Source organism: Panthera uncia, assembly GCF_023721935.1.
Source record: "Panthera uncia isolate 11264 chromosome E2 unlocalized genomic scaffold, Puncia_PCG_1.0 HiC_scaffold_19, whole genome shotgun sequence".
Taxonomy (NCBI): domain Eukaryota; kingdom Metazoa; phylum Chordata; class Mammalia; order Carnivora; family Felidae; genus Panthera; species Panthera uncia.
Window position 1 is genome coordinate 21,489,476 of NW_026057588.1, and position 16,905 is coordinate 21,506,380.

At 37.5% G+C, this 16,905-nt stretch overlaps 1 non-coding gene across 1 annotated transcript; it reads left to right on the forward strand.

Annotated features, from left to right (window-relative positions):
• Positions 1-1,828: 1,828 nt before the first annotated feature.
• On the forward strand, positions 1,829-1,935 carry LOC125916213 (U6 spliceosomal RNA). Its single transcript, XR_007455831.1, has one exon. It is a non-coding gene; the product is annotated as a U6 spliceosomal RNA (small nuclear RNA).
• The last annotated feature ends 14,970 nt before the right edge of the window (positions 1,936-16,905 follow it).

Genomic DNA, 16,905 nt, shown 5'->3' on the forward strand with positions numbered 1-16,905 from the left:
AATTAATACATGAAAGTCTGTTGTGTTTCTATAATAACAAACTATCAGAAAGAGAAATTTAAAAAATTCCATTTACAATGCACCAAAAAGAAGAAAATACCCAGAAATAAATATAACCAGGGAGGTGAAAAACCTATATATTTAAAACTATGAGACATTAATGACAGAAATTAAAAAGACACCAATAAATGGAAAGATATTCCATGCTCATGGATTAGAAGAATCAATATTGTTAAAATGTCCATACTACCGAAAGCAATCTACAGATTCAATTAAATCCTTATCAGATTTCCAATGGCATTTTATACAGAACTAGAACAAATAATTCTAAAATATGTATGGAACCACAAAAGACCTCCCATATCTATCAAATCAATCTTGAGAAAGAGCGAAGTTGGAGGTATCACCCTCCCTGATTTCAAATTATATTACAAAGCTATAGAAATTAAAATACTATGGTACTGGCATAAAAATAGACACATAGATCAATGGAACCAAATAGAGATTACAGAAATGAACCCATACATATACAGTCAATTAATTTATGACAAAGGAACCAAGAATATACAATGAGGAAAGGACAGTCTCTTTAATAAATCATGTTGGGAAAACAGGATAGCCAGCCACATGTTAAAAAATGAAACTTGACCACTATCTTACATCACACACAGAAATGAACTCAAAATGTATTAAAGACTTGAGCATAAGACCTGAACCATAAAATTCCTAAAAGAAAACATAGGCAGTAAGCAACTAGATATTAGTCTTGGAGATGATTTTTTGAATCTGAAACCAAAGTAAAAGCAATGAAAGCAAAAATGAGTAAGTAGGACACTAAAATACTTCTGCACAGCAAAGAAGACCATCAACAAAATGAAAAGGCAACCTACTGAATGGAAGAAAATATTTACAAATCATATATCTGATAAGGGGCTAATACCTAAAATATATAAAGAACTCATACAGCTCAATAGCCAAACAAATAATCCAATTAAAAATGGGCAGAAGTTCTAAATAGACATTTTCCCAAAGAAGACATACAGGTGGCCAACAGATACATGAAAGAGGCTCAACATCATTAATCATAAGAGAAATGCAAATCAAAACCACAATGAGATACCGTCTCATTGCTGTTAGAATGGCTATTACCAAAACCACAAGAAATAACAAGTGTTGGCAAGGATGTGGAACCCTTGTGCATTGTTGTGGGAATGTAACTGATGCAACAACATTGGAAAACATGGAATTTCCTCAAAAACTTAAAAATAGAACTGCCGTAAGATCCAGAAATTCCACTACTGGGTTATTTGAAGAAAATGAAAATACTAACTGAGAAGATTTATGCACCCTTATGTTTGTTGCAGCATTATTTACAATATCTAAGTTATGACAGAAGCTTCCATCATAAATGGATACAGAAATTGTACACAACCATACACAAGAATGAAATCCTGCCATGTGACAAGATGGATGGACCTCAAGGGCATTGTGCTATGTGAAATAAGTCTGACAGAGAAAGACAAACGCTGTATGATTTCTCTTATATTTAGAATCTAAAACAAAAACAAAAATAACAATAGAAGGAGCTCATAGATATAGAGAAGAGATTGGTGGTGCCAGAGGTGGGGGTGGGGGGATGGGGGAAATGCGTGAAGAGATCGGAAAGTCAAAAAGGTAAAAAGGAAAAAAATGCAGTTCATGTAAAACAGACACAGAAATTTTTAATCATTTTCAAAATATTGACTATATATATGTTTATATATATATATGCTAAAAACACTTTGTTTTGATTCATTAAAAAACAATAAATGATAAAGAAGCAATTTGGGTGCTCGCTTCGGCAGCACATATACTAAAATTGGAACGATACAGAGAAGATTAGCATGGCCCCTGCGCAAGGATGACACACAAATTCGTGAAGCGTTCCATATTTTTTGAAATAAGCCATACAGAGAAAGACAGATACCATATGATTTCACTCTTATGTGGATCCTGAGAAATGTAACAGAAACCCATGGGGGAGGGGAAGGAAAAAAAAAAAAAAGAGGTTAGAGTGGGAGAGAGCCAAAGCATAAGAGACTGTTAAAAACTGAGAACAAACTGAGGGTTGATGGGGGGTGGGAGGGAGGGCAGGGTGGGTGATGGGTATTGAGGAGGGCACCTTTTGGGATGAGCACTGGGTGTTGTATGGAAACCAATTTGACAGTAAATTTCATATATTAAAAAATAAAAAAAATAAAAAAAAAAAAGAAGCAATTTGGGATTGGGATATTTTAAAGCTCCCAACCAATTCTAATGTGAGGTTAAATTTGTGAATCTCTGGCCTAAGGGCCTATGTTTAGAGGAAAGAATTAGCTCAAGAACCTCAAATGAATTTAGAGCTTTATTTCTGACTTTAATGTGCTGGATTCTGTCTATAGTGGCTATATAATTGAGGAATAGGTGCACAAACACAAAATAGAACAATCTCTAGGACACCTTTTGCTTCTAGTCAGTGCCAGTATATCCAATCCAAAACACTTGGATACACAATTCCATCCATTTATCACTAGGGACTCTCTCTTGCATAAGAATTTTAGGATCCGGCCTTTTGAAGCACAGAAGTCATTTTGGATTATGAGAAAGAAAAGGATTTCAGGTTGTTTGATGGATGCAGGAAGGATTATAGTGTAAGGGAATGAGGGGGCAGAGGACCAAAGGCAACTGCCATTTTTCCAGCCACTGCATTGCGTTCCAGGAGTGGTTGATACTCGATGCGAAGGCCAGTATAAATCATATTATTTAAGGAAAGGGTGTATTTGTCACTTGCCCTCAACATTTACTTCATCTGAATGAAATGGTTGTTCCTAGAAAAGATAGCTCACTGCTGAGTTGAGTGAGTGAATAGGTTGCAACATCAGTAAGAAATAGAATGTGGCTTTCCCAGCACGCTGAGATGAGGGAGCTGAACAGCTCTGACCCAGGAGTTGATGCTTTCTAGGGGAGGAAGGGGAAGCAATAAGAGGGCTGATTAATAAGAAAATGAAAAATCCCAACAATAAATGCTGTAGATACATATTGTGTGTACTGTACCTCTGAGCAGTTTCCTTTCATTTTTTGAACCAAAGGAGAAGGAACTGAGAGATTAATCTTTGATTGACTTGAGGGGGGAACAGGGGAAGATCTTTTAAGATCTAATATGTTCTTTGGTTGACAATTACACTTTTTATGGGAAGAAGATAGTTCTAACATAAAGTGTAAAACATTCTTATATATTACCTGAAAAGTTAAAAACAACATTTTATGCAAATACTATTTTCTCTAAGCATTTTTCATACAGATGAATCTATGTGCTTTTCTTAATACAAATCATATCCCCTGTACAAAGTAATTTACCAGAAGAATATTCTTGATATACTAAAGCTGTGTACAAAACAGTCTGCACAATCTATCACAGGAAAAACTCAGCTGATCACCCTTGTGGTACCTTTAAGGCATATAATTTCGAAGGATTTAACTTGAGGTGACCAGCAGAAAATACCCAAGTCTGGTTTCAGAAAACCACAGGGAAGATTCTGATTCTAAAGACTCCAAAATTTGCCTTTAGCCAGGCCTCATGTGAAATGGAGATATAATACGGCTAACTGCCATTTTGCACTTTGTTCCCTCACCTCCTTATATTTAGTCCAGACACTCTTCTTTCCTATCACTTCTTTTTTAGAGAGCTGTCATATTAGCTTATGGAAAAGACCCTCAGCAGACAGTAATTCAACTTGATGGAGGCTTACAAGGAGTTATTGGCATAAATTATCTCTGCACAATTACCCACCAGTTCATGTCACAAGTGTGTTCCATTGCGCTCTCTCTCTCTCTCTCTCTCTTTTTACAAACTACTTAGCATAATTATGTTATTTTAATGACTAGTCTAGCAAAAGTAATTATGAAATTACCCAACAGTCTATCAATTGGCATTGAAAAGTTCTTTTTCAGTCCTAGAACTCTCAATTTTGGTGACACTTCTCAGAATTACAAATACTTCTGCTAAAGTTTTCTATGCTATTTCTGACCACCTCAAAGCAAAGGAACCAACCAGATGACATAGTCTTCGTCAGATACTAGTTTTCACCTGTCCATTCATAGACCTGTCTAAGTTGCTGTGGTGGAATGTTCTGAGAACCCAACAGAAAAACCAAAAGCTGGGTTAACTCTGCTGGAGGTGACTTCAGAGTCTTCTTCTCCAGTAGACAAGTGCTGCAGTTTCACGGAGTCTTTCTTGGCAATGATTGCAAACTGGGTGCCACAAAATACGAACATTTCTCAATCAACAGGACTAAGGCCTGGAAGCTGTGTGGTGACTTGTCCAGGATCTCACAGTTAATTAGCAGGTGGAATGGGACTCTGTTCTTTCCACTGCTCCTCCCATCTTGGGACAACCAAGAAGACACTATATTTGATGGAGGACTCTTATAGGAATACTGTCACTTAGTGCCCTTAACAAGTCACAGGGGTACAGCATTCAACAATTTTCTCAAGGCCTCTGTCTTCCTCTGACCTAGATGATGCCCTGAGTTCTGACCTCATTTCGAGGTCTTCCTGATTTCCTTTGAACTGCCTATAATAAGAAAGGCTTGATGTTAGTGTTCTTGACCCCACTCTAGAATTAGCTCAAGATTTGTGGACCACTAGGCAGGAAGAGCCAGAGTTTCTCCCATGTTCCAAATGCCTCACCTCCTAGCTACTCATTAAAAGTTTCTACCATCCCAGGTAGAGCATTTACTGAGAACCTACACAGGTACACCCCAATGTACCTGAAGTTTCTATGAGAACATTCAAGCCAATGAATGAAAATTTGGGGGCTGGCTGGCTGCTTATTTGCCCTTGTTTTGTGAATGGCTGCACTTCTGCCTTCCTTTGTAATAACTTTTTGTATAATAAAATTGGTGCACAACTTTGGAGGAACAAGAAGTAAAACACAACCTCAAGAGCCTTGTCAGTCATGTCATTTGGAATTGTTGGCAGTATTTTCTTACTATTCTTAATGGGGTGAGCCATTAAACTCATGTCCTGAGAGAGGCACTAACTGGGCCAGAAGCCACAAGAAGCCAGAAGTAATCAGAGTAATAATTATATTATTATAACAAATAATACTAGCATTTTTTCCAACATTGTGTTGCCAGAAAAGATTCTAAGAGCTTAAATATCCATACACCTGAGGCAGGTGGCAACTTCCTCCAGTGAGGAAGGGGATATAGAGAGGTTAAGTTCTTGCTCAAGCTCAAATGGCAAAACAACCTGACCTTAGTATATGTTCTTAATTAATTAAAATCTTTTTATTATTTTTCTTTTTCCTTAATGGGAAGAAGCACAGAGCAGCTGGGCTCAAGCTGCTCCACTTCTTCACAGTCCCTGGTGCATCTTTGGTTCATTAACAGGCCTGCAGGAGCTTCTATAGGCCTTGGGATATGATAGAGATCAGCGACTAAACAAAGCATATTCTTCCAGCAATCCCTATCAAAATAACATCAGCATTGTTCACAAGGCTAGAACAAACAATCCTAAAATTTTTATGGAACCAGAAAAGACCCCCATAGCCAAAGCAATCTTCAAAAAGAAAACCAAAGCTGGAGGCATCACAATCTGGACTTCAAGATGTATTACAAAGCTGTAATCATCAAGATAGTATGGTACTAGCACATAAACAGACACTTAGATCAATGGAACAGAATAGAGAACCCAGAAATGGACAAACATATGGCCAACTAATCTTTGACAAAGCAGGAAAGAATATTCAATGCAAAAAGACAGTCTCTTCAGCAAATGGTGTTGGGAAAACTGGACAGTGACATGCAGAAGAATGAACCTGGACCACTTTCTTACACCATACACAAAAATAAACTCAAAATGGATGAAAGACCTAAATGTAAGACAGGAAGCCATCAAAATCCTCGAGGAGAAAAGAGGCAATGACATCTTTGACCTTGAGCGCAGCTACTTCTTACTAGACATGTCTCCAGAGGCAAGGGAAAGAAAAGCAAAAATGAACTACTGGGACCTCATTAAGATAAAAAGCTATGCACAGTGAAGGGAACAATCACAAAGCTTAAAGGCAACCAACAAAATGGGAGAAGATATTTGCAAATGACATATCGGCTAAAGGGTTTGAATTCAAAATCTATAAAGAACTTATCAAACTCAACACCCAAAAAACAAATAATGGGCAAAAGACATGAATAGACACTTTTCCAAAGAAGACATTCAGATGGCTAAAAGACATATGAAAAGCTGCTCACTCATCATCAGGAAAAGACAAATCAAAACCACACTTAGATACCACCTCACACCTGTCAGAAATGGCTAGAATTAACAATTCAGGCAACAGCAGGTGTTGGGAGGATGCAGAGAAAGAGGAACACTTTTGCACTGCTGGTGGGAATGCAAACTGGTGTAGCCATTCTGGAAAACAGTATGGAGGATCCTCAAAAAATTAAAAATAAAACTACCCTACGACCCAGCAATTGCACTGCTTGGTATTTATCCAAAGGATATAGGAATGCTGATTCGAAGGGGCACATGCACTCCAATGTTTATAGCACCATTACCAACAATAGCCAAAGTATGGAAAGAGCCCAATATCCATCAACTGATGAATGGATAAAGAAGATATGGTACACACACACACACACACACACACACACACACACAGGATACTACTCAGTGATCAAAAAGAGCGACATCTTGCCATTTGCAACAACATGGATGGAACTAGAGTGTATTATGCTAAGTGAAATAAATCAGTCAGAGAAAGACAAATATCATATGATTTCACTCATATATGGAATTTAAGATACAAAACAGATGAACATAAAGGAAGGGAAGCAAAAATAATATAAAAACAGAGAGAGAGAGACAAACCATAAGAGACTCTTAAAGAGAAGAAACTGAGGGTTGCTGGGGGCAGGGGGGGTGTTGGGTGGGCTAAATAGGCAATGGGCATTAAGGAAGACACTTGGGATAAGCACTGGGTGTTATATGTAAGTGGTGAATCACTAAATTCTGTTCCTGAAATCATTATTACACTATATGTTAACAACAACAACAACAACCCAACAAAAAACAAAACAAAGCGTATTCTTCCAAAATCTTCTGCTCCATTCTTGAACTTGGTGTTCCAGGTAATTGCCTACCACAAACTGTGAGTTTGATGCATCTGTAGGATGCCACTTGTAGGACGCTGAGACCATCAGCACCATAAGGCAAAACTAGATTTCTCTATTCATTAGCCTTCATTAAAGGAGGCACTACCCATTTGTTGATTTGGTTTAAATGAAGAATGATTGTATGCCAGGTGCATAAATAATGAGATTTAGCCTGGAGAAGAGCATATTGATTTAGAGAAACATGAGACCTGACTTTGATTTAGAGGGCCCTTGAGGAAAAGAGGTGTGCATGTGTTATCTGTGTCCAATGGTTGACTTCTTGGGAGAAGGCAGAGGAGACATGAGAAGGGGCTCATGGGATGGTAAGGCTACAGGGGTACAGAGTTGGCTGCTTATAGGCAGCAAGACCGCCACATTGGATGTGAGCATCATATAAGGGATTCGAGAAAGAGTGGTTTTTCCTTAAGAGCTGTCCTGATTCATGGACTCAGGTGTTCATTAGAACACAGCTATATTTCAAGATTTGGAAAAAAACACTTAAATGCTTATAATTGGGCATTATATGAGCTAGGATGCTTTCTCTACCAAGAGATAGAAAACTGTACCAAATTGACTTAAGGAAAAAGGGAACATTTTGGTCTATGAGATATCAAAGTTCAGGGATAGTTAGACATGGCTGGACCCAGGGATTCAGGTGAACTCATCATGACCCTGCTTCTTCTGCCCAGGTTTTTGGCTCCAGTTCCTTGGTACTGGCTCATTTTTAGGCAGCTTGTCCCTTTAGGGTGTGGAAACGGCTGAACCTCATCCTTCCAAATTCAAATATGGAGGTGCCAGCATTTCCAACAAAAGAGCTACTGGGGAAATTAAAAATCCTTCTAACAATAAGAACCCCCATCCCTACTCCATGCCGATAGGGAAGAGGGAACAAGCATCATTTTTTCTTTTTCTTTTTTTAAATTACAATATAATCAACATAGTGTTATATTATTTTAAGGTGTACAGTATAATGGTTTAAAATTTTTACACGTTATTCAGTGATCATCAAGATAAGTGTACTTTTAATCCCCTTTTATCAGTTTCTATTCCCCCAACAACCTCCCCTCTGGCAACCACCAATTTGTTCTCTGTATTTAAGAGTCTGCTTTTTTTTTGTTTCTCTCTTTTTTTTTGTTTGTTCATTTGTTTTGTTTCTTAAATTCCACATATGAATGAAATCATACAGTATTTGTCTTTCTCTGACTGACTTATTTCACTTAGCATTATATCCTCCAGGTATTCATTCATGTTGTCGCAAGTGGCAAGATTTCATTCTTTTTTATAGCTGAGCAATATTCCAGTGTGTGTGTGTGTGTGTGTGTGTGTGTGTGCCACATCTTCCTTGTCCATTCATCTACTGATGGACACTTAAGTTGCTTCCATTTCTTGGGTATTGTAAATAATGCTACAATAAACATAGAAGTGAATATATCTTTTCAAATACGTGTTTTTGCTTTCTTTGCTTTCTTTGGATAAATACTCAGTAATGGAATTACTGGGCACATTGTAATACTACTTTAAAAATTTTCAGGAAACTTCATACTGTTTTCTGCAGTGGCTACACCAGTTTGAAATTCCCAGCAATAGTGCACAAGGATTCTTTTTTTCCCCACATCCTCACCAAAACTTGTTGTTTCTTGTGTTTTGATTTTAGTCATTCTGACAGGTGTAAGGTGATAGATATATCAATGTAGTTTTGATTTGCATTTCCCTGATAATGAGTGATGTTGAGCATCTTTTCATGTGTCTCTTAACCATCTGTATATTTTCTTTGGAAAAATGTCTATTCAGGTCCTCTGCCTATTTTTTAATTAGATTATTCATTTTTTGTGTGTGTTGAGTTGTATAAGTTCATTATATATCTTAGATATTAAGTCCTTATCAAATATATATTTTACAAATATCTTCTCCCATTTAGTAGGTGGCATTTTTGTTTTGTTGATAGTTTCATTCACTGTGCAAAGATTTTTACTTTGGTGTAGTCCCAATGGTTCAATTTTTGCTTTTGTTCCCTTGCCTCAGGAGACATATCTAGAAAACTATTACTATGACTGATGTCAAAGAACTTACAGCCTACGTTTTATTTTAGGAGTTTTATGGTTTGAGGTCTTACATTTAGGTCTTTAATCCATTTTGAATTTATTTTGTGGATGGCGTAAGAAGGTGGTCCAGTTTCATTCTTTTGCATGTGGCTGTCCAGTTTCCCCAACACCATTTGTTGAAGTGATGGTCTTTTCCTCATTGTATATCCTTGTGTCCTTTGTCATAAATTAACTGACCATATATAAGTGTATGTTTATTCCTGGCTTTCTATTCTGTTCCACTTATATATATTTCTGTTTTTGTGTCAGTACCATACTGTTTTGATTAAACCTGATATTTTCTTGAGTAGGTGTGAACTTACATGCATTTAGATAGTCCATGCAAGACTACACATCTGTGCAGAATTTCACAGTTTATACAGTAAAGTAGAAAAAAGAAAAAAGAATGCTTCTTTTATCTTCTTGAGAGACAAATGGATGTACTTTGTGATAGCCTTCTGTACATTGTATGAGAGACTCTTGAGTCAATTTTGGGGGTATGTGTTTATACTTCATAGAGTCAGAAGGCCTGTGACTTTGTACTATAAAGTCTAGACACTAGGTTTATTTACCTTATGATTACAAGATCTGGCCTACCTATTATGTTTTTAAGAAGATACTCTAAAGGCCGGGGTGCCTGGGTGGCTCAGTCGGTTAAGTGTCCGACTTCAGCTCAAGTCATGAACTCACAGTTTGTGGGTTCGAGCCCCGCAGCGGGCTCTGTGCTGACAGCTCAGAGCCCAGAGCCTGCTTCAGGTTCTGTGTCTCCCTCTCTCTCTGCCCCTCCCCTGCTCATGCTCTGTCTCTCTCTGTCTCAAAAATAAATAAAACATTTTAAAAAATAAAAAAAGAAGATATTCTAAGGGTAACTAAAGGTAGGGAGGAGCAGCTGCTGCCCTTTATTAAACAAAATATCATTGTATTTACCTGCATCACACCACATTGATTCCAGTTTGATTCCAGTTGGGTGGTATGCTCATTGCTCACTGCTGAACCAGTATCTGTGGCCAGAAATAGGACATACTGATTGGCTTAGGCCTGGGTTATTGAGGGGAGGTTTCTAAGAGGGAAAGAGGAGTACAATAGGAGGAGGATTCATGAAGGCTGTGCAGAGCCTTCTAGATTCTCAGGGGCCTGGGGATAGGGCGGCAGTATTTCTCTGGTCAAACCTAACAGGTGACTTAGTTTGGCTGTCAGGAGTTGGTGTATCACTGTGCTGCCAATTCTCAAATCCTTTTTATAACCATAAGACTTCAGCTCAAAGAAGAATGAACAACTGCAGGTTTTTTGAGAATAATTGCTATGGATTTCAAAAAACCTACAGTGAGAGAACACAAAATACAGGCTTAGAGCCAAGTTTGAACTGGGGGCAGTCATCTTGAATGTTAAGGCCCTGCTTGTAAAGCAAATGTTTTAGGATGAAATCTGTGAGAAGGTTTGGAATCCATGGGGTATCCCAGCTGTCCTGCAAAGGAAAACTACCCAAACCTAAAGTGGTTTAGCCAACTATCAAAGGGAGTGCCTAGATCATGGTGCACTATATTTGCCACACCCACAGCCCAGTGTATTATATTATGTGTGAGTAACCACATTTTCTTCCAGTGACCTGGGGAGGGGACAAGACCTTCAGCCTAGGTGGGAATTGTTGTAAAGTTTTGCCGGATAAATATCTATCTTCTAAAAATATTATCTCTTTGGAATCTATATGTGGTGGCCAGTTATTAATTGGACATCAGAATAAAAATGTTAAACAGAGAAAAGCAGGATAGAGAAGGAAATATATGAGTGTTGTTGACCACAAAGTACTAGAACAGGAATTGGTAAACTCCAGCTCCAGCCTTATTGTGCAGATAAGAAAAGTGGGCCTTGGAGATTAACTTCCCAGGGACACTCAGACAGTTGTGGCCAAACTATAATTTTAACCCTACTATACTATTCCAAAGGCAATGATACTTTGCTCATGGTGGGAAAAAATACAGAATTTCCTGTAGTTATTGATAGGTGAGATTCCAAAATGCTATTGGAGGTCCCTGCTCCCACATCCAAAAAGACATTTCCCAAGTGATTTCCAAGGCCATCTTTTGGTGACAGGTGGAATGGAGGTGCTCTTGTTTAATATCAGACCTTTATTCATGTCCATGCAGGATCATAGATCAAATGCAGGTGGCTGGAAAAGCCTTTACACAAATTGGCTGAGATAGTTAATTCTAGTCTGAGATATCATATAAATAGAAATAGTAGTATAAGAAGCCTATCACCCTTTGGACTGCAAGGTTTAGTTCTGACCATCAAAATAGATAGGCAAACCCTGACTGTGAACCTCTAGTAAGGCCCAGAGAGCTGAATTTTCTAAAATTTTCTTCTTCTTGTAGTGAGTATGTGCTCTACTGGGGTGGGAGAGATGGAGGTGAGTTAGATGAGTGGTGAGTGAAGTGAGGTGAGTGCCTAGCCTCTCATTTCACAAACACAGACATGAAGGCAGAGAAAAAACAGAATTCACTGTGTTTCCTCCCTCTGGAGATTGCAGCATTGACAGAAACAAGCCTGGTGGCTGCCTGGTATCACAGACTCACCACTCTGGCTCTGTGTGCTGGCTAACATTATAGGGGCTTCTCCTCTTACCTTGTCTGGTCATCCCATACTTAGTTGTCTGACACCAGGGTGACCAGGGATCTAATGGAGATGCTATGATTCATGGTCAGATAGAGTCTGTTGGCACTCACCTCCATAGACTGGAAGGAGCCCTTTTGCTTGCTGCCAATCACTCTTTGCCAACATTTGTTTTTTAAAGATAGCAACCTGCCTTGGCAGATAATCTGCTTTGGCTTATGATTAGCATTTCTGCCATCAACCTGAACCCTCCTCCTGTGTGCTCCATAAATCACTAGCCTTTTTTTGCTGTGAATTCCTTGTCATCTCCACATTGCTGGGCTGAGGTCATTAAAGGTTGTTGCTGCCAGTACTATTTATCTTCAAGCTTTGTTTTCTCTTCTGCCTTTCCAGGCCTCTTCTCTCTCAGGCAAGTCTCCTTTCAATTATCTCAATAGGTCATCCCCTCAGTGACTATGATCCATTTCATTAATTTTGTTCTAGCTGATGTGACAGACTATGGTGCCTTCATCTGGCTATCCCAGCCTCAAGGATGATTGAAGATGCTGGGCCATTTCCCTCCCACCCAAGGACATGAGGAACAAAAATGACATGGCAGAGATGTTGGTAGATCTGGCTAGGCTTCAAGGAAGCTGTGTGGCTCTGTAGAGCTTACAGATGGCTTGACAGCCTTGTTAGACTGGGAGCTTCCAGCTAGTGACCAATCTCTAGCCTTTCCCCAATTCTCCCCCAACTCCTCCCTTTTCTAAAGCTGGGCACCTTGCAAATGCTCACTAGATGTAGGTTGAGTAAATGGATAAGAGAATAGATGAATGAATGTGATTAACTATTAAGGAAGTCAATGCAACAAAGCAGCAATTAAACTCAAACCCCTTTGATGTAAGGCCCTTTCTGGTCTGTCCCCTGCTGGCCTGTTTAGTTTCATCTCCCATACTGTACCCTTAGGACTTTATACTTCAGTAATATAGAATGACCGACACTCTAGCTCCACAACAGTGGTTCACACTTCCAAGCTTTTGTGCAAGTGGTTACATATGTCTGAATTCTTTTCACTTCTTGCTTCAACTCAGATGATGGTTTTCCACTCCCCATTTGTATACCCATTAGTAAGAACTGTTCTCCAAAGTCACTCTATGGTCAGCTTTCCCCCTCTGATCCTCTTCTGTAACTGATGCACAGGGATCCTCAATTGTAATGATCTATAATTCTGTTCCTTATAGTGTGTTTGGTGAAGTGCCATCCAAAGAGATGGTCCCCAAACGACATTCTGTGTTAATAAGTCAGGAAAATACTGTAAATTGGACATCTCTCATAGAGATTCACAGTGCCCATTAGCTTTTTCCCTCAGTTTTATTGAGGTATAATTAACGATTACAAATTATACATATATTGAGAATTACAATGTGATGTTTGGTATATGTATATACCCTGAAATGATTACCACACTCAAGCTAATTAATATATCTATCACTTTACTTAGTTGCCTTTTTTTGTGTGTGGTGAGAACACACAAAATTGACAAAATTGGCAAATTTCAAGTATACAGTATAATATTATTAGCTACAGTCACCATGCTGTACATTAGATCTCCAGAGTACATTCATCCTGCATGACTGAAACTGTGCACCTTTGGACCAACATCTCCTCATTTCCCCCACTCCCCAATCCTCATCAACCACCATTCTACTCTCTGCTTTTATAAGTTCAATTTTTGCAGATTCCACATTTAAATGAGATCATGCAATATTTGTTTTTCTCTGTCAGGCTTATTTCACTCAGCATAATATGCTCCAGGACATCCACTGTAGGATATCCTTTATTGTAGTTTCCATATTTGACTATTTGAATAATGCTGCAGTTCTTAACAGGGGTATACAGATATCTCTTTGAGACTGTGATTTATTTCTTTTGGATATATATCAAAAAGCAGGATTGCTGGATCATATGAGAGTTTCATTTTTAATTTTTTAATTTAACATTTTCCATAATGGCTGAACCAAGTTACATTCCCACAAACAGTGCACAAGGCTTCCCTTTTCTCCACATTCTTGCCAACACTTATCTTTTGAGTTTTTATAATGGCTATGTGTGAGGTAATATCTCAATGTCTTTTTGATTTGCATTTCCATGATGATTAGTGATTTAAGCACCTTTTCATCTACTTGTTGGCCATTTGTGTGTCTTTTTTTGAGAAATATCTATTCATAGCCTTTGCCCATTTTTTAATTGGGTTGTTGAATTTTTTTTGCTATTGGGTGCATTATACATTTCAGATATTAACACCTTACTAAATGTATGATTTGCAAATGTTTTCTCCCATTCTGTAGGCTGTCTCTTCACTCTATTAATTGTTTTATTTGCTGTGCAGAATCATTGTAGTTTGTACTTTCACTTGTTTAGTTTTGCTTTTTTTGCCTGTGCTCTTGGGATTATATCAAAAAATCATCACCCAGACAAATGTCGGTGACTTGCCCCCTAAGTTTTCTCCTAGTAGTTTTATGGCCTCACCTCTTATGTTTACATCTATAATCCATTTTGAATTCATTTCCATATGTGGTGTGAGTTAAGAGTCCAGCTTAACTCTTCTCATGTGGATATAAATTCTCCCCAGCACCATTTATTGAAGAGACTATCCTTTCCCAATTGTGTGTTCTTGGTACACAAGATCAGTCAACCCAACATGGATAGCTTTATGTCTGGGCTCTCTATTCTGTTTCAATAGTCTGTACATCTGTTTTTATGCCAGCAACATATTCTTTCGATTATGGTAGATCTGTAATATATTTTAAATCAGAAAGTGTGATGTCTCTTTCTTTGCTCTTCTTGCTCAATATTACATTTTGTAGTTCCATATGGATTTTAGAATTTTTTTTTGTAAGAAATGTCATTGGAAATTTGATAGAGGCTGCACTGAATCTATATATGGCTTTGGTAGTATGGGCATTTTAACAATTCTTCCAATCCATGAATATGGAATATCTTTCTGTTTATTTTTGTTTGCTTCAATTTATTTTATGATTGTGTTACAGTTTTCAGTGTACAGATCTTTCACTTCCTTGGTTAAATTTGTTCCTTAGTATTTTATTGTTTTTGATACTGGTGTTATAAATGGGATTGTTTTTTTCTTTTCCAGATTATTCATTTTTAATATATAGAAGTGCAACTTATTTTTGTATATTGATTTTATATCCTGCAACTTTACAGAATTCAGTGGTTATTTCTTGAAAGAGAATCTCTTTTGCATTGTTGGTGGGAATGCAAGCTGGTGCAGCCACTCTGGAAAACAGAATGGAGGTTCCTCAAAAAACTAAAAATAGAACTACCCTACAACCCAGCAATTGCACTACTAGGCATTTATCCAAGGGATACAGGTGTGCTGTTTTGAAGGGACACAGGCACCCCCATGTTTATAGCAGCACTATCAACAATAACCAAAGTATGGAAAGAGCCCAAACGTCCATCAATGGGTGAATGGATAAGGAAAATGTGGTATATATGTATACAATGGAGTATTACTTAGAAATTAAAAAGAATGAAATCTTGCCATTTGCAACTACGGATGGAACTGGAGGGTATTATGCTAAGTGAAATCAGTCAGTCAGAGAAAGACAAAAATCATATGACTTCACTCACATGAGGACTTTAAGAGGCAAAACAGATGAACATAAGGGAAGGGAAGCAAAAATAATATAAAAACAGGGAGGGGGACAAAACAAAAGACACTCATAAATATGAAGAACAAACTGAGGTTTGCTGGAGGGGTTGTGGGAGGGGGGATGGGCTAAATGGGTAAGGGGCATTAAGGAATCTACTGAAATCATCACTTCACTATATACTAATTTGGTTGTAAATTTTAAAAAATAAAAAAATAAAATTAAATAAAAAAAGAATTCATTAATTAGTTCTAACAATTCTTTGGTGGTCTATAGGATAAGATCATATCATCTGCAAACAGAGGCATTTTTACTTTTTCATTTCCAGTTTGGATGCCGTTTGTTTTCTTTTTCTCTCCTTATTGCTTTGGGTGGAATTTCCAATACCGTGTTGAATAGAAATTGTGAGAGTGGACATACTTGTCTTTTTCTTGATCTTAGAGGAAAAACTTTCAGTTTTTTACCATTGAGTATGATGTTTCCTGCAGGCTAATCATAAATGGTATTTATTATGTTTATGTACATTCCATCTGCACTTAACATGTTGAGAGTTTTTATCGTGAAGGTGTTAAATTATGTCAGATACTTTTTCTGCAACTGTTAAGATGATTATATGATATTTATCCTTTATTCTGTTAATGTGGTATATCAATGTGACTTATTGCATCCTTGCATCTCAGAGATAAATCCCACTTGATTATAGTGTATGATCCTTTAATGTGTTACTGAATTTAGTTTGCTAACATTTTTTTGAGAATTTTTTCATCTTTTTTCATCAGGAATGTTAGAAAATCCTGTAATTATAGTGTTGCTATTTGGTTTTAGTATCAGGGTAATGCTAATCTTGTAGAATTAGTTTGGGAGTGTTTCCTCCTCTTCAAATTTTTGAAAGAGTTTGAAAAGGATTGATATTCTTCTTTAAATATTTGGCTAAATTTGCCAGTAAAACTATCTGGTCCTGGACTTTTTTTTTTTTATGGGTAGGGTTTTGATTACTCTTTAATTAGTCTGTTAACATTTTCTCTTTCTTCTTAATTCAGTCTTGGTAGGTTGTACATTTCTTCTAGCTTATCCAATTTGTATATAATTATTCCTATTAGTCTCTTATTATCCTTTTTTTAAATATAAAATTTATTTTCAAATTGGTTTCCATACAACACCCAGTGCTCATCCCAACAGGTGCCCTCCTCAATGCCCATCACCCACTTCCCCCTCCCTCCCACCCCCCTATCAACCCTTAGTTTATTCTCAGTTTTTAAGAATCTCTTATGGTTTGGCTCCCTCCCTCTCTAACTTTTTATTTTATCTTTTGTATTTCTGTGATATCAGTTGAACTATTTCCTCTTTTCATACATAATTTTATTTATTTCACTCTTCTCTCTCTTA